The sequence below is a fragment of the Chrysemys picta genome, chromosome 6, assembly GCF_011386835.1.
Source record: "Chrysemys picta bellii isolate R12L10 chromosome 6, ASM1138683v2, whole genome shotgun sequence".
Classification (NCBI taxonomy): Eukaryota; Metazoa; Chordata; order Testudines; family Emydidae; genus Chrysemys; species Chrysemys picta.
In genome coordinates this window covers 95,886,046-95,910,159 of record NC_088796.1, presented here as the reverse complement: position 1 = coordinate 95,910,159, position 24,114 = coordinate 95,886,046, and the positions used below count along the sequence as shown (strand labels likewise).

The window sequence follows — 24,114 nt, the reverse complement described above, 5'->3', positions numbered from 1 at the left end:
ATCACTCCTATCAACCAGTACACTAGTTGAACAGGTGGCCTTCCCTCCAAGCTATCCAGTCCCATTAAGCAATATTTTAATGTCTATATTTCTTTGTGTTATAAAACAATTTGCATTACAGAGACATGCTGTGAGTTAAAAGGATGCTGTATGCAGTGTTATTGTAGCCATGTTGGTCCCAGGATATTAGAGAGACAAGGTGGGTGAGGTAATATCTTTATTGGACCAATTTCTGTTGGTGAGACAGACACTCTTTCGAGCTTTCACAGAGCTCTTCTCTTGTACAGAGATGCTGTCGATTAAAAAAAAAATCAAACTTTGATAGAGCAGCCTTTAACTAGTATGTCTGGAATTGTATTTAAAGTGCAGCTTTTAAAAGTTTTATAAAGGGTTCTCTGCTTCCTTGCTGATTTTTATAGGAGTCTTTTCAGCAAGGAAGAGTGGATGGGCTCAAGACCAACAACACCATTATTAAAAAAAACTGTGTGAAGACTCAAAAACCCATGAGGTTTGTTTTTAATACAGAAATGCCTCTACATACATGTACATTCACTATGTGACTTCTGCTATTGATACATTTGATTTCCTTTGGAATTTTGTAAGGTAATTGAGAGAAAAACACAGGTCCAACCTGAATAATATGCTGTCCCTGAAAAGAGGGTAGGTAGAATAAAGAACAAGTTAGAAGGCTTCTCCTATCCCTTCTATCTTTAATGCATTTGGAGGAGTGGATTGGAGGCTGCCTTCCTAAGCTATTGAGAACATATACCCACCTTTCACCAATATGGCTAGAGCAGCCTCAGGGTACTGTCATATTCATTGTTGCTCCTGAATTTCTTTTTATCATTTACACCCTGTCAGAGAGATAGCAGTCACTTCCAGTTGTAGCCCTTGTAATGGCTATCCAGGCCCTTGTTACCTCCATGCTTTAATCTACTGCTACTTTAATCTGCTTTACTTTGGGCTACCACTGAAAACCACTCAGAAACCCCAGCTTTTGCAGAAAGCAGCTATGTGTCTCCTAATCAATGTGAACATGTAACACTTGAGCTTGTGTCTCTGTACTGGCTTCCTGTTCGTTTTCAGGTGTAATTCACATCATTGGTGATGGTTTTTAAAGACCTAGATGATCAGTTTAAGATAGGCTGGAAATCCTACAACCAAGCTGAGGATAAAATCTTCAGGTGAAATCCTGGAACTATCAAAGTCAGTGGCTAGGGTTTTAATCCACCATATTCTTCATGCAAGGAAAGATCAAAGCATCTAACTATGGGATTCAGAGGCATTTGAAACTAGATGGGAATGCCTCTCCTCTTTTTCCTCCCCCTTTTGGTTCAGAGTGGAGATGACTTTAAATTTGAAGAAGGAAGCTTGAGTTCCTCATTCTCTATGCCAACAACTCTTGACCACAACTAGACCTGCTATAATGTCCAACAGTGAGAGGGAAGCATTAATCATATAAGGGGGGGTTGTTGGGGTTTTTTGTGTGTGTTTTATGGACATTAGAAATGAGTAAATAGCACATTTGCATGCATTTCCTCATGTGTAGAAGGATGTCAACAACTTGAAATCAAGTCTGGTTTTTGTTTTTAAAGAATTATGAGTATTTTGAGGTATTGTACCTGCCCTTGAGTTCCCCCTGCCAGTTTATGGTTTCACAATCACTCGTTCCTGAAAATATTTTTTTCTTTCCCTGTTTGCGTGTGAAAGCCAGACCAAGCATGACACTGACTGGACAGAAACTTTTGTCAAATAAATAAAGTAGGAAACTACTTTTTCCTCCAGTCTCTTTCAGTGAAAGTCATTCTAGGTGGCACTTCTATCCAAGTCAGTTTAAAAATAATTCAAATAGAAGTTTTTTTTTTAGTTTCGTTTCCTTTTCTTTCACAGAAGAGATTCTTGCACATGAGCCCTCATATCTTTAAGTATGCTTATGCAGACCACAAAAGTCAAGGTGCTAAATAATTTGCATTCATTGTTGTTTTTCTGTAGCACTGAAACTAACATCAGCTAAAGCAGTTAATGTCAAAACAGGATAATGGTACTGATTAAAAAACACTGACACTGGCTAAATGAGATGAGAAAAATAAGATTGACAAATTTCCTGCCTAATTGAATAGATATAGTGGGTCAAATACTCCCTTTTTCACATAAAAAGACCTGGAAGGGGAGGTCTGACCTAAAAAAATTCCACTCCAAAACTGTCTAATCTATTAATGAAATTCACCCCTACAAAGAAGAACAAGGTCTAACTACACTGGAACTCTATTTTGAGTACTTAAGAGGTGACTAGGCATTGTGCTATCTCTGTACAGGGGTGAATTTCACCTTCGGTACTGTTGATGTGCTTGAAATTGAAGTAAATAATACTTGTGGTAATAAACACTGAGATTAGCAGTAAGTGTTGGCAGAACAATGCCCTATAGCAGGGTCTAAGACTAAGTGATGCATGAACCTTTGTGAGGTCTTTCTGTTCAGTGTCTGGGCATTTCCCCAGAATCTCTAATACGTTTGTTGTATTTTTTGTAGATCTCAACTGTAATATTTTTTTTCCCCTAGCCTGGCTTGAGTTACTACCAGATCTCTCATTTCCATAAAGTCTGAGCTCTGTGTATTACTAGAATGAAGAAAATTGCTTTGGTGAATATATGTTGTTATTATATCTGTGTGCTCAGCCTGAACTTTTAATTTTGATATCATTGCCTTGGAGATGTTTGCTGTTTTGAGCTTTAGTTGTATTAACAATCAAGTTTAGTCTGTTGCTGGTTGCAGCCTGTTTTCTGCTGCACACTGCTAAGTCCATGAAGTGTTGTGGAGGTAGGATTTAACTATAAAATGTTGGTATCAGTCCAATATGTACATCTGGCTTACTCAGTAAGTGTACTTCTGCAGCAATAAAACAGTAGAAAGGGGGAGGGAAGTGGAATAAAGTAATAAAGTAAAGAGAAGCAATTAATGAGTAGACATAGACTCTGAAGAAAAATAAGCAAAACAAGCCCATTATCCCCACAACTTCTCACCGTACTGGAGATCAGCCTTCCGTGAGTATACTGGAAGGAAATCAAACTTCCATTACAGGCTGTAGTGTGTCTCAATCTTTTGTCATGTTCCCAACATTTTTATTAGGTATTTTTCCTGTATTTTGTTTTTTGGAGGCTATTATTCATCCTATGATAATTAAATGCTAATGTTTCAGAAGGGCAATAAGAAACTGATGATATGTTTCAGTCAAAGGGTTTGTGCATTCTGAAGCTGTCATGGTTTTATTGTTTCTTTGTATGAAGCATTTGAAGAATAGGTGCATGTCTCAACGGATTGTCGTCAGTGAAGTTCTCTAGAGAGCTATGAGCTAGTTTGCATCATAGCCATTTCAGCTTTCCTGTTCAGGTTGAATGTTTGTAGGCGTGGCAGCAAAAGATAAAAACACACTAAGAATCCTGCAGGAAGCTCTGGTCAGATTTGAGTTTTATTGTAGTTCTTAGACTCCCCAAAGTTTAAGTCTATGGATTTATGACAAATATAAATTCCTTTGAGTAGGCAGATATGTTATGCTCATCAGTTCAGTGGGAAGCTTTAATCTTTAATACCTCTTTCTTAATGATTTTGTAATAAACTCAAGGGAACAGGTAGCTGTCCACCTGTGCATGCAAAGCTGTTTGCTCATAGTCATCTCAGTCTTTTTTTTTTTTTTTTAAATCAGCTGCTGTAGACTGAATACAAATAACTGACACAAGTTAAAATCAAAGTATAGATCCAGAGGTCCAAATATTTAAACTTGGATGCCTAAAGTTAAATCCATGTTTGGGCACCGAAATAAATGGCATGATTTTCAGGAGTGCTGAGCGCCCATTCCTTAACTTGAAGCCAATTAAAGTTGTGCATGCTCAGTCTCTCTGAGAATTAGGCTATTTCTATTTAGCTGCCTAAAGATGTGTCTCATTTTAGACAGACAAGCCTGAAAATGTTGAGCAGTGATCTTAAAACCTATAATCTCAAGTGATAAAGTCTTCTCATTTGTAACCGTTAGCTTACAACAGTCTTTTGTATGAGACACTTTAATTCCTGTTTTTGTAGGTCAGAAAACAAGAGGTCAGGATGATATCCTGAGCAGAGCATGTTACAGATAATGCTCTTCCTGTAACAGTATTACTCTTCATATTCATTCTTCTCCCAAAAGGAAAAGGGTTCAGTTTGCCATTTGTTGGCCATCTATGTTGACAGAACACTGCAAATTAACTGGAAGAAAATCCTGTCAGTTGTATGCATTTTTATAATTGCTTTGGGTATTCCTGCAGTGACAATAAACAAGGTAAGCTGTAAAGAAGCTTTATTCTACAATATGTAATATAATTAATTGGATTACATTCTAGTTTATTTCCTGTTATATTGGTAATATAGAAGTATTTGGAGAACTAACACCTCAAAATCTACAGGAGTATGGCAACTGAAAGACAAAACAACAGTAAAATGCTTTGTGTTAACAAGTCACCTTGCATGATGGTTCTTTCACTCGTATTGATTTTTGGTATTCTATTTTAGACATGGTTGTAATAGTCCATTAAAGTACTTCCCCTTGAAATGCTCTAGTATCTCAAGGTTGTTGCAATTTACTTGCTACATTTTCAAGGATACACAAAACACTGCTACAGACAAGTTTTTTTCTCAGAGAAAGTGAATTACAAGAGCTAAATCCAGATTCTAAGCATTTTTGGCAGCTGTTCTTGGTTGCCAGCAATCAAGAAGAAGAATTACATCTTTCTGCTTTTTCCAGAGTTGTTTGTTAATGTTTTATAATTAATATACATTTAAAACATTTTAATTTGTAAAAATATTTACACTGTACTCCTATCAAATGTATAGTTGCTAACTTAACTTTATTAAAAAAAAGGCAGATTTATAACAAAAAAAAACAATAATGCAGAATCAATCTGTCTCCACATATTCAAGACAAAAAGGACACAATGTTGTAAGAAATCGGTCTGCTTTTGTATATATCTGCTAGTTTGGATTGAGGTCAGAAACATGTAACTCTTAGGCTCAATTCTAGTTGTATTGTATACTTCATGGAACATATGGCAAAATCAATTTCTATTAAGATCAAATACAAGTGAACGTTTAGGAACACAGCCTTATTAGATGAAATGTTTATAAGTAAGGATTCTAAACTGGATTCTAAGTAATTATATTAAGTCCATGATATAAAACACAAACTGTACCATAGATTCTAGATAGTTTGAACTAAAGCCAGGTAAATAAATTTTAGCAAATAATGTATCTGACAAACTTAACCTCCTTTTTAGTTTGCGAAATGCCTACAAGCAGCTTGTAATTTTCTTGAATTCATTATTTACCAAATAATTTAAACAAATGCTTCAAAGGGCTGTAGATTGTTGCTGAGCATTTCATTGTGACTACAGTATTTCATATTCAAAACTCAAGCTATCTTGGGCTATGTCTATACTAGCACTTTTGTCCGTCAGGGATGTGAAAAAGCCCCCCCGCCCTCCACTACCAACAAAAGTGCCGGTGTCGACAGCGCTATGTTGGTGGGAGACGCTCTGCTGCCGACATAGCTACCACCGCTCATTGGGGGTGATTTAATTAGGCTGGCGAAAGAGCTCTCTCTCATTGGTATAGAGCAGCTACACAGGAAACCTTACAGCAGCGCTGCTGTAGTGGTACAGCTGTGCCGCCGTAAGGTCTGTAATATAGACATAGTCTTGATTGGACATATATAATTACATGTTATTGTTTCTGTTCCCTGACTGGATAAGCATAACTTTTAGTTTCAAGTTTCTGGTGCAAATCCTCACACTCATTCAAAATCCATTTTCAATTCATATTTTAATATTTACTTCAAATTTACTGCTTCAACAAATATTCTTGCTAGTAAATTTATTTGCTACAATATTTGCAGAAAGCTAACACATAAGGGGGTGAACACAACAAAACAAATGTAATTTTTATTAGAACAAACGTTAAAATATTTTAAAAGTTTTCATCCAGCTGTAGTCTCCACAACACACATGTATATAATTAAGTAGTACATGTAAATAGGCTATACATTTTTAATAGTGCGTGGAAATGGATCACAAGACTGCTGGGAAGAGCATATCTATTTTTGTTCACATGAGGGTAGTAGTTAAACGGTCAATAAATGTACTAGAGCTGGGCCCTGATTCAATACTAAGATGCCACAATTATGTTAGTTTTACCCAGACAACTTTAAATGATATCACACTATGCATCTGCATATTTTGTGCCTATAGTGAAGCTGCCTCTTGATAAAGGAATGTAAAGTGAAAAATAACTTGTATATTTCCCTACATTTGACTATTTCAAGCCCTCCTGTCTCCTCCCCTATCTCCTGCTTTCCATCTATGTCATTGTGGTCCTCTGACACCTCTCCAGTTCCTCTTGGTTCCTTGCTCATCTCCATTCCCTCCCCATGTATCTTCTGTATTCCCTCAGCAGCCTTCTTGCAGAGGCTCTGCCTGAAGGGGATAATAGCTAAATAATAATAATAATTAATAAAAACACAAACAAAAAAACTTTTTTGTTTCTTTACACCTGACTTAAGGACTTGGTAATGGTTTGTTCCAAAAGAAACACGAGTCATAGGCCTCTAATTTGGAGATAAAGTTACTGGAGATCACTAGCTCTGCTTAAGAGATTTTAGACAAATTGTTGAGAATAAGTGCGCCACAGGAACCATCTTAATAACCATGTGCACCTGTAAGGTAGACTGTCAGCTAGAATACTTGCTCTCATTTCACATATCCTATTCACAACTGTTGTAATCACAAAATAAACATAACTAAATATTATACATGTGTTGCCTAATATATGCTGGCTAGCATACATATATATTATGCTGATAATACTTCCTGCCATATATATTCCAAGCATATAAGTATATATATTAAGTATTAATATCAGTTTTATATAGGCCAAATTGGCCTGTACCGTTATTATAATCCTGTTTACTTATGCTAAGTATTCCATAACAACTTGCATTAGCTGGAGTAAAGTTTTGGCTTAAGTAGATAGGAAAACTGTCAGTATCAGGACATATAATAGTTTCTTCATAGCAACAGAAAGGGAGTTTCCCTACAAACTTATTTATTCTAGTACAGGCTTAGGAGGTGTCTTCATGCCTCTTAGTACCTGGAATGCATGTGCTCAGAACAAAGATAAGGCTACATCATGACCTGGAATGCAAGGGTTCAGAACAAAAAATAAAGGGGTACATCATGGTACCAGAAACAAACAAGGTAAAAAGTGGACTGAGTTCAGTTTCAGGTGAAGTATATAGTACCTTTTACTGGTAAACAAGTAGGTTATAAAAAGATGGTTTTAGGGATGTAGCTTTGCAGGGCATACCTTCCATATAAGATGAATGTAACATTGATGCTCTTTGAGACTGGTATCGTACAGAACCTTTCCCTGTACCATAATAATAAGCCTGACTGACATTGGCTACTTGATCTCTTGAGTATATTTCATTTAAAAAAAAAAAAAAGAACCAAAGTATGGTCAAGCAATTGACTATACAATTTAAATACATGCCATACAAAAAAATGTTGAGAGTATTACGTTTGAAAAATTACATACTTGAAAGTCAGAAAAAGAATTTCTTGATCAGTGACAGTTGAGAAGCTAATGCTTTGCAGCACTTTGGATGGACACTTGGATCAATGCTCTGTTCGACATTGCAATATATGAAAGGCTCACTTTGCTAAACAAGGTGAATTGATCGTTCTGTGATCATTACTGCAATTTGATAACAAGTTGGGGACTCCTGTTGACTCATAAATCATATGTGCACTTGTGATGGATAAGAGTTGGAGACTGAAGATGTCTAAAGAGGATGTAGGGTTTTGTTCTATTAAGGATCTGTCTATCTGTGTTCTTATACCATGCCTCTCTCCAAGTGCTTAATGTAGTGAATTTGCTCAATCTTAATGGTAAAATCTGGACTCAACACCCAGCCTGAGTACGTGAGCTCTCTGTTGGAGAAGTCTGCCCAAATGATGGGGGTGTAACTCCATGGCAGGTACTACAGCCTTGACCCTTACATCTGCTGACTGCACCAACTCTGTAGCTCCATGCAGCTGTAATTCCACCACCCAGTCTCCCAGCTGACCCAGCACTAAGGCATAATTAAGCCCTTCATGACTACTACTACTATTGTTATTATTTCTTCATTTGCATTGTAATAGTACCTAGAGGGTCCACAAAGCCAGGAGTGCCATTATGCCATACAAACACATAGTAAGACATAGATACATAGCAGTCCTTGCGCAGAAGAGATTACATTGTAAATAGACAAGAAACACAAAGGGTGCGAAAATGGGGAACTGAGTCACAGAGACACTGGTGTTTTTCAAAAACACTTAGCATTTCCTTAGCTCCACTATCACAGAAATCAACAGTAAAATTCCCATTGACTTCTAAATGCTCTTGAAAATTTATATCAACGAAGATGATTGCAAAGTACAGGAGGTAAAATGTACCATTTCCTTTTTCTTATTTCTGGATGTCTTAAAGTCTAATAATATTCCATTACTCCCTCTTCTAATAAGACAGCAGTTTTTAAAGTTAAAATTCAAAATGCATTCAAAATGACAACAGGGAGGAATTTGACCTTTGATGTGTGATTATGTTATGTTCTTTGGAGGTTTTTTACACTATATTTTAAGTGTGCATTTGTCTTTCATCTTAACAAATGACTTGTAATATGAATGATACCTTTTATACAAATATTTGAAAAGAACAAACTCTTTTAAAAGAATCTCTGTAAAATCTGGAACTAAGGCAACTAGACTTAACAGGTGTAGGGACATGAATAATAATACAAGCGCTCTTTGAAGATTTTAAAATCTCTTTTCTGTAAAATATCTGGTATAAGCAAAGCATATGAAGGTATTGTATAGTATAAAGTTTTTACTGGCATTTTTAAAAATGGCCACATAATTTGTGGCTTTTGGGAGCATGCTTGTAATCACAAGGAGGTCTTAATACAATTAGTACGACAGACCATCACATATACTCTATATTGTCTGTGAGACCCCAGTCCTCCACACTGTCAAGTTTGAGGTGACTTCTAACATAATTTAAAAAGAAAAGACAGGAATTTGAGACTGTATGTTTTCAACATTTTCTAGTTCATTTGGCTTCCAAAATTTTATTTTTTATTAATAGCCAGGGCATAATATTAGAGTGGGTCTGGATGATAAACCAGAACTAACTATGTATTGCAGAACAGTTAATAACAATAGTGTGTTTGTATATATATATTACTGTGACCTTATTAGCCTGTCAATGCCCCCTGGCAAAGGGCTCACTGTCTGTAACTACAACTGTTATCAGACCTGACACATTCCTCCTTTTGCACTATGATTGCTTATCTATTATTCTTATTAGATAGTCTTGACACTGTGGCAAACTCCACTACACATAACACAATCGTTGTCATAATAGTTATCCAAAAAGTATCTTGTAACGTATTGCATGAAAACAGGTGACACTCAGATAATTAATATTTTTGTGTGTTACATAGGGTTAGCATGTAAAAAGTTATGTAGGTGTGCTAGAACTATGTTACTAAAATATGTTTAGACCAAGCAATCCAAGTAGAGCTGATAAACAATTTGTCCTAGACAAAGGAATGCTGTTTTTTCTGTTTCCCTGTGTCTCCAGTGTAAATTGAGCAAGGTGATAACAGAGACAGTAGAAGTTATATTTACATCTGAGTCAACAGGAAAAGCAATTGAGAGAAGGGCGAGGACTGGAACACAGCATGGTGTCAACTTCCTGGAGCACAAGCAGCACAGGAGAAAAGCTTTATCTGGGGATACACTCCAAAAGAATATATTTCAAAGGTTTACTGGACTACAAGAAGAAGGGGAGAGAAACCCTTAGTTTTCCATCACTTAGTGGACAAAGGGAATTAGGATTCTTTGATTCTGTGAACAGTGGCTCTTGTACCTGAAGGGCTGGAGATACACACCGCTTGATGGAAGTGAAAAAGGTGCTTAGGCAAAGATTATAGCTGGCTAACGTAAAGCTTTAGTCACTAGAAAGTGTTATTTTGTTTTATTTGTAATCCTTCCTGACTCTTTTTGTCTTGCTTAGTATTGCTTAAATTAATGTATCAGAGGGGGAACTGTGTTAGTCTGGATCTGTAAAAGGCGACCAAGAGTCCTGTGGCACCTTATAGACTAACAGACATATTGGAGCATAAGCTTTCGTGGGTGAATAGTCTGCCATGCGTCTGACAAAGTGGGTATTCACCCACGAAAGCTTATGCTCCACTGCTCTATAAGGTGCCACAGGACTCTGTCGCTTACATTCATGTTATTAATAAATTTATGCTTAGTTATACTGTAGATCATCTCAGTGCTGTTATATTAAAGTGGGGTGTGCATCCTCAGTTGAGCCAACAGGCTGGTGTGGCAGTGGACTTGGTTATTTTCTGTGAGTGTCCAATGAGAGGGACTGGACATTTCAGAGAGATGCCTCTAGGTAACTTGGAACTGGGTGCATTGAACGTTACCTGCAAGGCAAAGTTTAGACTGTCGAGTCTCAAGGAGTTTAGTGGTGAGGTAGACAGAGTGGGTGGTAGGGGAATTGTCACAGTTTAAGCTCCAGCAAAGATGTCTTTGCTGAGGCAGGGAGGCGACACAGTGATTTACGGTTTTGGGTTCCATGAGGAAAGCGACACAATTTAGGCTATTGGATTCAATGAGCCATAGGTTTGAGCCAATTTGGCAATTCTAGTCGTGGATACTGATCAGCACCAGATGCTTCACAGGAAGATGCAAAAAACCCACACATGCAGATGTGGGATATAATCTGGACCTTCAGTGAAAATCTCATCTAATCCTTATTATTTAAAATTAGTTTTAATCTTGAATTGTGAGGCTTCACAAATATTACTTTTTAGCTTCAAACTGCTGAATAAACATTAGTTATGGCATTCCCATTTCATCCCTTCCTTCTGACAAACATAGGCCCTTATCCTGCAAACACTGACACATAGCATGCATAACTTTAAACACATATGTCCATGTTTGCAGGTTAAGAGCTATAGGGCCTGCAAAGAGTTACCTATGCACATATCCTTACTCCCTCAGGCAGCGACACCCAGAAGAGTGGGACGAATGGGGTGAAATCCCCGACTCCTGACACATAGGTAAAATTTTGTCCACCAGGTGGTAGTGCTGCTGGGGCCTGAAAGGCAGCTTTGTGCAAGCTGGTGGGTCTTCTCCCCCTGCCCAGAGAGAATGGCAGCAGAAGAACTTGGCTTGCTACTGCTGCCAGCTGGTGAGGGGTGGCGCTGCCTCTCAGGGGCTTCCCACATGCGCCAGGGAGGATGCTGAGGAGCTGGCTGTGGTGGTGCTGGTTCTGGAGAGGGGGCAATTGGTGGCCTGGGGAATGGTACCAGACATTTTTTTTTAACTGTGTAGTCTGTGCAAGCCTCCCCCTACCCCAGGAGTCTGAATTCCACTGCTGTCTCCTAGTAATGGCGGAGGCAGCATGGGGTCAAGCTGGCTGTCCCAGATGTTTGACCGGAGCAAAGGGTCCAGCCTGGCTGTCAAGTGGCGCTAGCAAGGAGCAAAGGGGATGGTGCAGAAAAGTACCAGCAGCAATTCAATTTTGTGGCTCAGGAATCGGGATAAGATTTGGTAAGGCTCATCCTCTGCCTGCCTTGACTCATCCAACTCCAAACCCTCCCCTTCTACTCTCCAGGGTGTCTCAATCGCCTCCCTCCGACCCTGATCCTATTTAGTAAATTTTGGAAAACATTCAGTAATTTTTTTAGATTACACCCTCCATGCTGCTTATGAACCCAAGTGGCTCCCTGCCACATGTAGTCCCATTGAAATTGGAGTATTTTGGGTATTTTAACTGAATTATGGATCTCTTAATTTGCCATATACCTGTATATAAAAGTAAACAGTTCTTTGCATTATTGGAAACTTTGCTTTAGGGATGGATGGGAAATTCTATGTATTAAAGAGAAACGAGCATTGGGAGGACAACTCATTTTAAGAGGTAGGTCCTTCTGCTCACTGAAAGCAGGAAGCATATCCATCTGGCCAAGTTCCTTTTTATTGATTTTTGTAAAAACTGCATTTAGTGAGTGTAATTTCTCAAAGGAGAGGAAAAGCTTAAGTCCTAAATATTTAATAGAATTCAGGGAGTATTGATATTAAATTCCATGAGCTTACTTTTTATAGTGGAAGCTCAGTGGGAATGTTTCAGATTTATCATTGTTTACAGGAGACCACAGAGAGGAGGATCCCTGAAAGTTTCTTGATGTAAAAGGGCCTGATTTTCAAAAGGTCAGGCATAAAAGTGCATGCAATTATGAGCCTAATATGCTCATGCACCTATTCTGATTGAATAAATAATTCAGGTAATTTGTACATAAAAATAGTCAGACTAAGTGGAAATCTGAATGCCCAAAACCTGCATTGCATAGGCAAACACAGTAATTGCATGTATAAATTAGATGCCCAATGATATACTTTATTTTTTTAAATGGGGCACTTTGTATATAGAAACGCGCTTGATTTTCATGCTTGCTTGGGTTTATCATAGTATAAGTCTAAGATGCTTCCATTGTTTAAAACAAACAAAAATAAATGATCTTGCAATTCCTTCAGCTGAGGCATGACAGATTACTTGCAAGTAAAAATGCCCTTATGCATGTCCATTTATCATAATTATGATGGATTTATGAACATATTTGCAGATGTAATTATGAATGTGACTTTTTAAAAAATTGGACCCAATATAATTTGGAATAATTAAACTAGTATAATTAACTAGAGTGAAGAAGGAAGGGGAAAATGCTGCCTTATTTACATATCTAACAGGTTGTCTTCACTATAGTGTTAGCTCAAGGTATAAATTGAGTGTTAGCTCTAACCTGATTCCCATTCATGCACAAAAATCTTTTGGGTGAGTTAAGTGGTATATTAAGTGGGTTAAGTGGTATATTAAACTCTAGCTAGCTGGCCCATGGGGGTATGAATTGAAGCTTGTTGAGAGCCACAGATACTAGATCTAGTAATATCATAGGTATGCAGCTACAGACTATAGCTGCAGTTAGCATAATTTATCAGGTGCTAGTCTAATCACTTTGTGCTGCTAATCAAATCACTCTGTATAGCTTGAGTGCAGTTTTGCAGCTCTCACTTGAGTGAGGCTAAATCAGAGTGGAGTGGCTCAAGTGTAAGTAATTGGAGCTACCTGTTGCTTTAAGGTGTAATGTTTACTTGCAGTATGCTACCCAGCCACTAGATGTTTTCTCTGCTGTACAGCATTTTAGACATGGTGTTGGTCCTGGTAAACAAAGAGTTAGTTAGAACTCAAGCTGTGTGGAACTCTTTGTCTTTAGTTCATAGTTTTCTTTAATAGTCTCCTGTTTGAGGAGTGTGGCTCTCTATAGCATGACAAGCAGTGCCAGGTCGTACTTTTCTCCGATTCCTCTCCCTTACTGTTAGCCATGTGTGTGTGTTGCAGAATGTTCCCTAACTTCCCCCACAACATAACACAAAGTGATTATTATTTGAATTCTGGTAATCCACAAAATGAGCTACATGCTGCCCACATCTCCGGGGGAAGGACAAGTCCCTGCTCAGATGGTAAGAGGGAAAGCAGGATGAGCACTGAAGGGAGGGAGGCGATGGGAATAGGTGCAGAATTTGCACATATGCTACCTGCATGCTGGGGTGGACGGACAGGCTCTGTGGGGACACAGCTCCGGTTTTAATTGGTCACAGGATCATTTTCCAATCCCAGCTTCCTGCTGCAAGATCCAGAACACCATCCACCCCAACCCCCCAAGGAAGCGTTATTGAAAACTTCACATGGGCTCGCAACTGCTGCAGTGCGACAGACCGCAAGATGCCCTACGGGCAGAAAGGGGCGGATTGGTGGCGTGGCGAGCTCAGCAGGAAACGCTGAAAAGGGGGAAGCAGGAGGGAGGCTGAAGAGGTCCGGGGAACCAGGTTGAGATAGAGGGTAATACAAGAGGTCTGGAGGGAAGAAGACCTGGGAGAGCATGGAGGGGATGTGGAGAACTAGGAAGAGGGGGCAGGGTAATATGGGGTATGGAGGCAGAAGTGGCTCACGGGAGTGTGTGGGGGTAAGAACAGAGGAAGATGCTGGAAAGGGAGAGGAATCGCGGGGGCAAGCGCTCGCAGCGGGCAGGCTGGGGCAGTCCAGGGGGGCGCACACGCGGGAGACACCAGCGGTGCAGAGGGGCTGGATGCAGCGGGTCCCCCCGGGGCTGGGCGAGGAGGGGTCCCGGTGCGCTGCTCGCGTGGTACGGGTGTGACACGCTGCCACCGGCCAGAGCCCGGGCCCGCAGGGCGAACACCCCATGCGGGGGCCCAGCTCTGGACTCACGGAGCTGGGCTTGTCCCCCACGGCGTCTCCGGCCTTCCTCTCCGTGCCGGGCAGAGCAGCCCAGGCCCCGGAGCTCCTCCTCCGGCCCAACCCCTCGGCGCCGGGGAAGCGGGGGTGCAGCCGGGCTGGGCGGGGAAGGGGCGGCCGGGCGGAGCCGCGTCATTTCGGGGACGGGGGCGGGGCGGGCTGTTTCCCCTCCAGGCCCCACGGCAGGAGCCGCTGCCAGTTGCGTAAAAGCAGCAGCCGGGGCGGGGAGCCGGGACACCATGCCGCCCTGACCGGTAGCGTCCTCAGCCCGCCGCACGCCGTCGAGGTGAGTGCCAGCCCCGCCGCCGCCCGAGCGCCCCCAAGCTCTGTGCAGCTCTTCGCCTGCTGACTTCCGCCCCCCAACTCCGGCAGCTCGCCCCCTGCTGGCTTCCTCCTGTGCCCCCAACCGCTGGACACTTCACCCCCTCTTGACTTCCCTCTTGTGCCCAGGGTTCCTTACCCCAGCCCGGCTGCCCTCTTCCCCAGCACCCCCTGCTGCTTAGCTACCGCTGAGCCTGTGTACCCCACACTGTTCACTCCCTGCTTCCTTTCCCTTTGCTCCCTACCCTCGGGTCCCTATTTTCTTTCCCCCTGATTTTTTTCAAACTCAGATACAGTTTAAATGAACAAATCAGAGTTTCATCTGCAGCACAAAATTGTGTTGCAGTGTTGTAGCCCTGTTGGTCCCAGAAGTTTGTATGAAACAGCCTAAGTTAGGAGCGGAACTAAAACATCCTTCCGCACCCTTTTCTGGACTGCGTAAGAAGATTGTTTTAAGATAAGAAACTGTTACTTAAAAGGTGATAACTTATCTTGACACATTTTTTTTTATTAGGTTGAGTTATTGACAAATTTACTTGTAAGCAACTTTTTTTTTCTTTTTTCTTTTTTTGCTTGTCTTAGGAAGAAAGGTACACTTGTATCCCCAAGTTTTACCTCTTGGCTGGTCATGCTTATCTTTGCTAAACTAAACCCTAGCTTTCCTTTATTCCAGTTTTAATAAGGAAATGGAAAGTTAATGTCTTGTGTTTTAAACTAATGTGGGAAGTCTCAAAAATTCACATGCACTTAAATACTGTTTTGAGTTTGATGCTGTTGTGTGTCAGAGTTAGAGTAGTAATAGCAACTGGTATTGTAGACTTCCCTGAAAGGAAATAAAAATGTTATAATTTGATGTAACATGTTACCTATTTAAATATGCTTTTGAAAAAGCTTATATTAAAAATAAGGGCCTGTCTTAAATTTGGGGGATAGGGAGAGAGCTAGGAAATTCGCAACTTTAAATTCTAGTTAGATGTAATGTTCACTGTGTCCTAGGTATTGATGGAGTCCCTGAACAGAGTGTAATCTTTCCTACCCTCAAGTAAATTCTTCCACTGATGGTTATTGCATGTATAAATTCCCAGCACATGGTTAGAACTGACCTCAACACGTGCAGCAGTACACAAATGCAGTGAGTTCAGGATGAATTAGCTGCCTTAACTTTGAATTCCACAGGGTTTTTTTGTTTTTGTTTTGTTTGTTTAAACCAGATCGATAATGATTTATTGTAACTTTCTTATTTTAAGTGCATTTTTGTTCTAACAAAACCACTGAATGCATTAGAACCTCTTTAATAATCCACAGCACATTTGACAGGTGCTCTCACCTCTCAGCAGGTAATTGATGCTGTAGCAGGGTCTCGCATTGTAAAAACAATCTAACCTTAACAAGTAAATTATCTAAATGTTGCTAGAAAGAGCTAGCATGTCTTCATACATAGAACTCTCATATGTAGATTGTGCTTTCAGAGTACTGGCATGAAAAGAACAAAGGTTAGTGTGGTGACAAAGCATCACACTTAGCCATTTGAGACATGTATGTAAAAAAACAAATTGTAATAGTTATGTGGTACATATTTTTAATACATCCACAGATTGGGTGCCTTTTTTAGGTGTAGCATTAATTCTGTCTTTCCTGTGTTTCTAATATTAAAGTTCTTAACTGTAACTTTCTTGAAAGGTAATATGCATGAAATCACTGTGCCTGCAGCTTTTACATCATCTTAATTAACTTTTGTTGAGTTTAGAGTATACTATATGATCAAGTTTAAAATGTTTTCCCCAAGGGATAATTTATGAGCACAGGGATGTCCATGAAAGTATAATGGGAGTTGTACAGCTAAATCCTTGGAATTAAAGAATATGTTTTAGGTTCTCTGAAAAACTGGCTACACAATAGTTTTCATATTTAAATACCTTGAAGATTGTCTTGGTGTGTGTGAGGATATTACCCTGCAATATTACCCTCCCTTTAAAGTTGAGACAGTTTTATGTGCACCTAAAGATAATAGAAGGTTGGTAAGTAACATAAACTAAAACAACAACAAAAAAACCCCAAAACCCGTATAATCAGGGCCGGCTCTAGGTTTGCCAGAATGCCGCCCAAGCAACAACAAAAAAAGAATGGCCGGAATGCTGCCCCAAGCACGTGCTTGCTTTGCTGGTGCCTAGAGACGGTCCTGCTTATAATGCTACGCTGAGGAAAGAGTAGATCTTTGATCTGCTAGACAACGATAGCCTTCCTTTTGAAGAAGCTTCAGTCAAGAAAGTTACTTTGGTGCATGGTATAAATAGATTTGCACTGGCACATCTGAATTTACTGGTGTAGGATGACCTGTCGCTCATAAGAATTAGGACTGTACTGCAACAAGGAAAAAACAAGGTCCTGCTCTGGCAGTATCTAGTTCTTTGAAATGCTTTGTCCTTGGAGGTCCTACTTGTGGAAATCTACAAGTCTGAAATCTTTTGGCCAGCAGTGTTGGGGGCATGTGTGCTCTGCATGTCTTCATGCCCTCTTACCAGAGGGACTACAGGAGGAGTGCACCTCCAATTACCACTCTGTTTGCTTGCTAATCCAGAATCCTATTTGTATAGGAGGACTCTGAAGTAGTGGGGAAAGAGGGTGGGTCATTGGATTGGCATGCATGGGGTCATGACCCCCAGGGCATTGTGGAACAGGTTTTGGAGGCAGTCGCAAGTGTAGGGCCAGTGTTATGGGGTGGCAAGCAGGGCAACTGCCAGGGGCCACACGCCACAGGGGACCCCAGGAAGCTAAATTACATGCTTCAGCCCCTCGCTGCCCGCAGCTGAAGCCCAAGCCCCATTGCCTGGGACTGAAGCATATAATTTAGCTTTGTGAGGCCTCCTGTGTCATGGGGCCCTGGTTGCCATCCCCCAACACTGGCCCTGAGTATTAGTCATAATTTACTTAATGATATTTAAGGTAGGGGGTTGCAATTTTTTCAAGTCTTAGTAGGGGAAGGTCACTTTCTTTTTTTTTTTTTTTTTTAAGTCTAAAGGGGGTCGCCAGGTTGAGAAACACTGCTTTAAGGTAAGGGCCTTGTTTTTCTTCAATTTTTGTGTGTCTGGATCCCATTCATAATAAGCAATTCCCAGACCAAATAAGAGGAAAGTCTTAAGAGTTCTGGCTAAATAAAATGCAGAAACATTCTTGTGAAGTTGGTGTCTGGTCTGGATGCCAGGTACCACGAGTAATATTTTGATATGTGGATAAAGCTACAGGTAGCCACTCAGCGAATCTCTTGAAGAGAAACAGTCCTAAGGTAAGCAGCATATGTTACCCAGAGTTTTCAGAACCCACAGCAGTGGTAACTTAACTGTTTCACTCCAGGCAGGGTCAGGAATAAATCAATGGGAACACAGAGCTCTAGCTGATGAAAGATTAATACAAGTAAGCGTACTCTTATCTAAAACTACAATTTATTAGATTTAAGCACACATAGACACAAAACAATAGGTTTAGAACATCCCAAATATTTACCTAAAATCGGACGGTATTGAGTAAATTGCAGCAGTTCAGCAATGGCTGGTTGCTTCCCTGCCAGGGAGTAAGGTGTTGGGGGAAAAAACCCTCTCAGGATAACTTCAGGTGACTGCTCCAAAGTACACTCTATTATGTAATCCTTCTATAGCTAAGTTTTACAAAACACATAGATCATTGTGACCCCTACTAGGTCATCGCAGCTCCTAAAGTCAATAAATTATTTATCAACAAACATTCCTAACAATCTTAGTCATAATAAACTTTTATATCAAAGGCACCCAAACTCCAAGGTTCTCATCCACTTATTTGCTTTTGTCTCAATTGTTGACTTTTTCTCTCCCCTCCTCCCATTCTGATTAGCAGAGACTGTAAGCCTGCAAATGTATTTGACCTTGCCTCCAGAAACTCTGCTTGTTCAAATTAACCCTTAAGTAGGTGGTGGTCTATTTTTATTAATTCATGGTGGCTGAATGCAGATAATATGGTTGCAATTGACTTGATCAAAATCTGGGGTACATGCACCGTTCAAATTTGGGGTAACAAGCCGCTTTAGATTTAGTAGAATGAACCCTGATACCGGTGAGAGGGGAAAGAAAGGCCCTAGTGTTTTGTAATAAGTATGGGTCTGCTGTCTAATTCACTTGTACAATTGGTCTGACCCAGTATGGCCATTCTTATGTAGAATCTCTCAAAACACATTGACACCTAGAATTGTCCCTGTGTGCTACAAATAAGAGAGAGATAGCAAACAAGGGCTGTCTTTACATTTAATGTGTATAATCTAGCTTCCCAGACTGACTGACCGATTCATGTGAAATTTGGAAAGCTTTTTAGATAAGAATTTGGGGTGAGACCTCAACATCTTTTTATCCCTATGGAATCCTGTATACTGTGGCTCTGCCTTAAGGTTTGAATCTTGTTAACCCTCCTAGCTGAGGTGATGGCCACTAGGAAAGGAATCTTTATGGAGAGATGGTAAAGTGAATAGTCATTCATAGCTCAAATTGGGGTTTTATAAGAATGGTTAAGACAATAGTTTGGTGCCAGGGTGGAGGTAGTTCTCTGGTTGGTGGAAAGGCATGGCTCAGGGCTTTAAAGCACTTCGTCACTATCAGGTGATGGAAGACTGGATTGGAGGGTGGCCGGTGAAGTTTGCAGCTAAGTGGACTCTGATTGAAGTGGTGTTGAGTCTTGTTTGTTTTTAGTTGGAAAACATAGGAATTTACAAACAGGATATTTTTGAAAGAGTCGCACCTTCCTGGGAGGGCTATACGCAGAATTGTTTCCACTTCTTCCTGTGAAGGACTCTGCTGAATGGTTTTCTGTTTTAGCTGAGAGGTCTTCTACCACTGTAGAACGAATCCTGTTTGTGTGGCTCAGCCAGCTGAAGTATGCTGTGAAGTGCAGGGACTTTGGGAGGGGGTGAAAAATTTGACCTTGATTCTGAACAAAGTCCCACTCTTGAATATCCTGGATGTGGAGGTCTTGCACTAGGTGTAGCAGCTCTGTGAACCATAATTGTCTTGCCCAAGAGAGAATTATGAGGAAAACTCTGGCTACATAATGTGTGATCTTTGTGGTGACTCTGAAGATCACTGGAACCAGAGGGAAGGTGGATAATAGGCCTTTTGACCAGGAGAGGAGAAAAGTATCTGATAGCTGGGACTTCTTCCTTCTTTGGAACAGAACAGGGGGCACTTGTTTGCAATGTTGCTGAACAACAGGTCTATCATTGGAGAACCCCATGGAGAAATGGCTTTCAGGGTGTTGATAAATTGTATAGTCATTTGCTTGACTAGACCTTGGTTCATTATTTCATTATGAAATATACTTGAGACCAAATAACCAATCAGGTTAGGTTTATTAATATGGTACAGGAAAAAGGTTCTATATTATACCTGTCTCTGAACAGTAGTCCCGTGGAGCGATGTTACATACATCTTACACAGAATGTGTGCTCCCCGAGTTACAAGTTTCAGCTGGTATTATTTATGATTTTACAAGTTACACATGTCTTCACACATCACTAATGTGTGCCCAGCAATTTGTTCCAGTTTCCTAACTTGTTGTTCTGTTCCTTCCTTATCTTTGTTTTAGATACTGGCAGTCCAGGTACTGATCCGTGAAGCTTGTACTAAGACACAGAATGAATGTATCTTCATTTTGACAGGTTTCCTATTTGCTTGTGCCAAATACCTAGCATAAGTGAACAGGGTTATGGTATAGGCCTTTTTAGGCCATATCACTGTTATAATATTTGTGCTTAATGTATGCTAATATATGGTGCGAATAATGCATACTATTAATACGATCTATATTTCAGTTCTGGGTCTGATTGCCTAGGAAGGAGTACTGAGAAAAGGGATCATAGTGGACCACAAGCTAAACATGAGCCAACAGTGAAACACTGTTGCAAAAAAATGAACATCATTCTGGGATATATTAGGAGGAGTGTTGTAAGCAAGACATGAGAAGTAATTCTTCTGCTCTACTCTGCACTGATTAGGCTTCAACTGGATATTGTGTCCAGTTCTGTGCGCCACATTTCAGGATGTTGACAAATTGGAGAGAGTCCAGAGAAGAGCAACAGAAATGATTAAAGGTCTAGAAAACATGGCCTATGAGGGAAGATTGAAAAAAATTGGGGTTGTTTAGTCTGGAAAAGAGAAGACTGAGGGGGAACATAACAATTTTCAAGTATGTAAAAGGAGGAGGGAGAAAAATCATTCTTTTTAACCTCTGAGGATAGGACAAGAAGCAATGGGCTTAAATTGCAGCAAGGGAGGTTTAGGTTGGACATCAGGAAAAACTTCCTAACTGTCCGGGTGGTTAAGCACTGGAATAAATTGCTTAGGGAGGTTGTGGAATCTCCATCATTGGAGATTTTTAAGAGCAGGTTAGACAAACACCTGTCAGGCATGGTCTAGACCAGGGGTCGGCAACCTTTCAGAAGTGGTGTGCTAAGTCTTCATTCATTCACTCTAATTTAAGGTTTCGCGTGCTAGTAATACATTTTAATGTTTTTAGAATGTGTCTCTCTATAATATATAACTAAACTATCAGTTTAGTGTGATCCTTGCCCTTGCTTTTCCTTGCTGAGTTTTCCAATGTCTGGCATGTATTTGGATACTTTAAGGGACAGAGGACAGATTTCATGTGTGAAAATACAGGAATGTGGATCCAAATGCTGAAAGCATTGCAGATGCAATTTTCTTCAAACAGTTAAATTTCACTGGCAGGGACATCCAGCAGGTCAGAATAGAGGCCCCATGATCTCTCTCGGTAGCTTTAAGTGCACTCCGCAGATCTCCAAACTTTGCACACAATTCTGAGCTTTTTAACTGAATGAGCTGCATTTCGAAATCTTTAACACCCATCCACTGAAATACAAACAAATCCAAGTCGCTTTTGTTGAACTTTTCTAGTTAAACCTGAAAAGAAAGCATTGGGCCAAATCGCTGGAAAACGTGAAATCTGTCAGAAAATTCTGATTCCAGTTCTTGCATGTACGTTCCAATCTCATCGACACTGACAGTACAACGTGTCAATAGCTCTTTTATGTGTTGGAAGTAGCGGAAAGTCGAAGTTCGAATATTCCAAGAAAAAACTGCTAGTTTTACAACAACTGCCTTTCAGGTTTCATAAAGATCCAGAACCGTTTGCCCTGCACCTTGGAGATGGAGGTTGAGCTCGTTTAGGTGAGCGGTGATGTCAGTTAGAAACATGAGCTTACACAGCCATTTGTCATCATCCAGTTCGGGGTAGTTTTGTCCTTTTTCTGACAAAAAGGCCTTGATTGCATCAAAACAGTTTACAAAGCGCACCAAAACCTTGTCACAACTTAGTCACCGAATTTTGCTGTGAAGTGGAATGTCATTATAAGCTCTGTCCATCTCTTCTAGCAGTGCTTGAAACTGTCTGTGAGTCAAAGCAGATCGAGCAACAAGAACATTCACAATTTGCACCACTGCATTCATCACATTATTAAGCTCTGAATTAGAAATTTTAGCGCACAGATTTTCTTGATGGATGATACAGTGAAATTTGACTGTTGGGCAGCCAATTTGATCTTCAAGTAACTTTACAAATCCCTTCTGTTTTCCGACCATGGCAGGAGCACCATCTGTTGTCACACACAATATTTTTCTGTTGTCAACTCTTCGTTCTTCAAAATGGTTTACAAAAGTTTCCACTATATCTTCCCCCTTTGTTGTGCCATGCAGGGGTTTTAGGCAACAGAGTTCCTCTTGGATTTCATTGGAAGCACAACTGCCAAATATGGAACGTCGTTTATATCCACACTCTCATCAACTGCAATGGTAAACACTGCTATGTCTTTTCGTTAACGTTTTCTGCCATTTCGCTTATGCGTCTCTCAACTGTTCTGGCAGAGACAGGCAGTTCTTTTATACTAGATACGCCTCTTTATTTGTCAAATCATTGAACAAAACCTCCAAACTGCTGAGAAAAACTTTTTATATATTCCCCATCTGTAAATGGCTTTCAGTTTTTTTGCAATGCACTGTGCAATCTTGAAACTTCCTTCCGTGGCTTGATTTTTACTTACACTTACTTACACGTAAGGATTTAAAAACATGGCTTTGCTTCTCATATCCTGCTACTGCATTTTTCATCGATTGAGTCTTGTCTGTTTCGTCAATAAAGGTTTTTCTTGTGTTTCGTTTGAAAATATCGTCGAACACTTGATATGCGACAAACAACACTTTCACAACAGAAAGCACAAACAGCACGGTCTTTCTTTTGAATAAGTCCAGATGTATCTGTCCAAGAAGGCTGATATGAATGGACATCTAACTTTGCTCTCTTAGGAGCTGACATTTTGTCAAATGTACCCCTCAACTTACAGTGGAAAAAAAAATTGCGACAGACGGCATGCACAATGTCAAACGCAATGTGCTGTTCCATGTGATGTGATAATGATATAAGCAGCAAATCAGGACTTAAAAATATTCCAGTACAGTGACACTGGAACAATTTTTAAGGTGGGGGTACTGAGCTGCACCCTCTCTTGCCCCTGTCTACACCCCTCACTGCCCCAGGCTGGGGCCAGTGGGCCACAGCTGGGGGCGGCTGCAGAGCCCCGGGCCAGCGGCTGGAACCCCAGGATGGCAACAGAGACCCCGGGGCTGGCAGCGGGCTGAGCGGAGCTGGCGGACGGGACCCCGGGTGGCAGCAGAGACCCCAGGACCAGTGGCCAGGACCCGGGCAGTGAGAGTGCCACTCAAAATCATCTCATGTGCTGCCTTTGGCACGCGTGCCATAGGTTGCTGACCCCTGGTCCAGACAATACTTGGTCCTGCCTTGAGTGCAGGGGACTGGACTAGATGACCTCTCAAGGTCCCTTCCAGTCCTAAGAGTCTATGATTTATATGCTAGCCAGCATATATTAGTCAACAAGGGATAAATCCTGCAGAGACCACTTGGGATGTTCTGAGTACTTTCTACTGAGGTGGTGCCAGGTGGTTACTTATGCCTGTTTAAGTGAAGGACTGTGGGAATTTATGCTTCTTGGCACAAGGTGGTGATGAAGCTCCACTTTGCCTGTTGAAGTGGTGTTGTTTTTTTGGGATCTGGAGGGTGTCTTCCTTTGGCATGGGACAGTAAGCCTTGCATACCAGGCAAATTGTCCCGAGCTCCTGTATGTTTATGTGGAGCCTAGCTACTTGAGAGGTCCACAGCCGTCGCAGGTGATGAGCTCCCCATTTCTGTGTGTGGAAATATGTCACTAGGAATGGGGGGGGGGGGAGGAGGAGGCAGGGAACAAGAGTGTGGAAGGGGGACTCACTTGCAGACTGTCTGGATTTATCCACCTGTTTA

At 40.7% G+C, this 24,114-nt stretch overlaps 1 protein-coding gene across 4 annotated transcripts in view; it reads left to right on the top strand.

The window, feature by feature from the left end:
• Positions 1-4,169: 4,169 nt before the first annotated feature.
• CEMIP2 (cell migration inducing hyaluronidase 2) overlaps positions 4,170-24,114 on the top strand; it is a 76,586-nt gene continuing 56,641 nt past the window's right edge. Inside the window, exons 1-2 of one of the 4 annotated variants that reach the window (XM_065549393.1) lie at positions 14,634-14,737; positions 17,785-17,823. The gene's annotated coding sequence lies outside the window, so the exon portion shown is untranslated. Of the gene's footprint in view, positions 4,310-14,566; positions 14,738-17,784; positions 17,824-24,114 lie in introns of those variants that run through there. The other 3 variants (XM_042850596.2, XM_005297758.5, XM_065549394.1) reach the window with 3 other exon arrangements.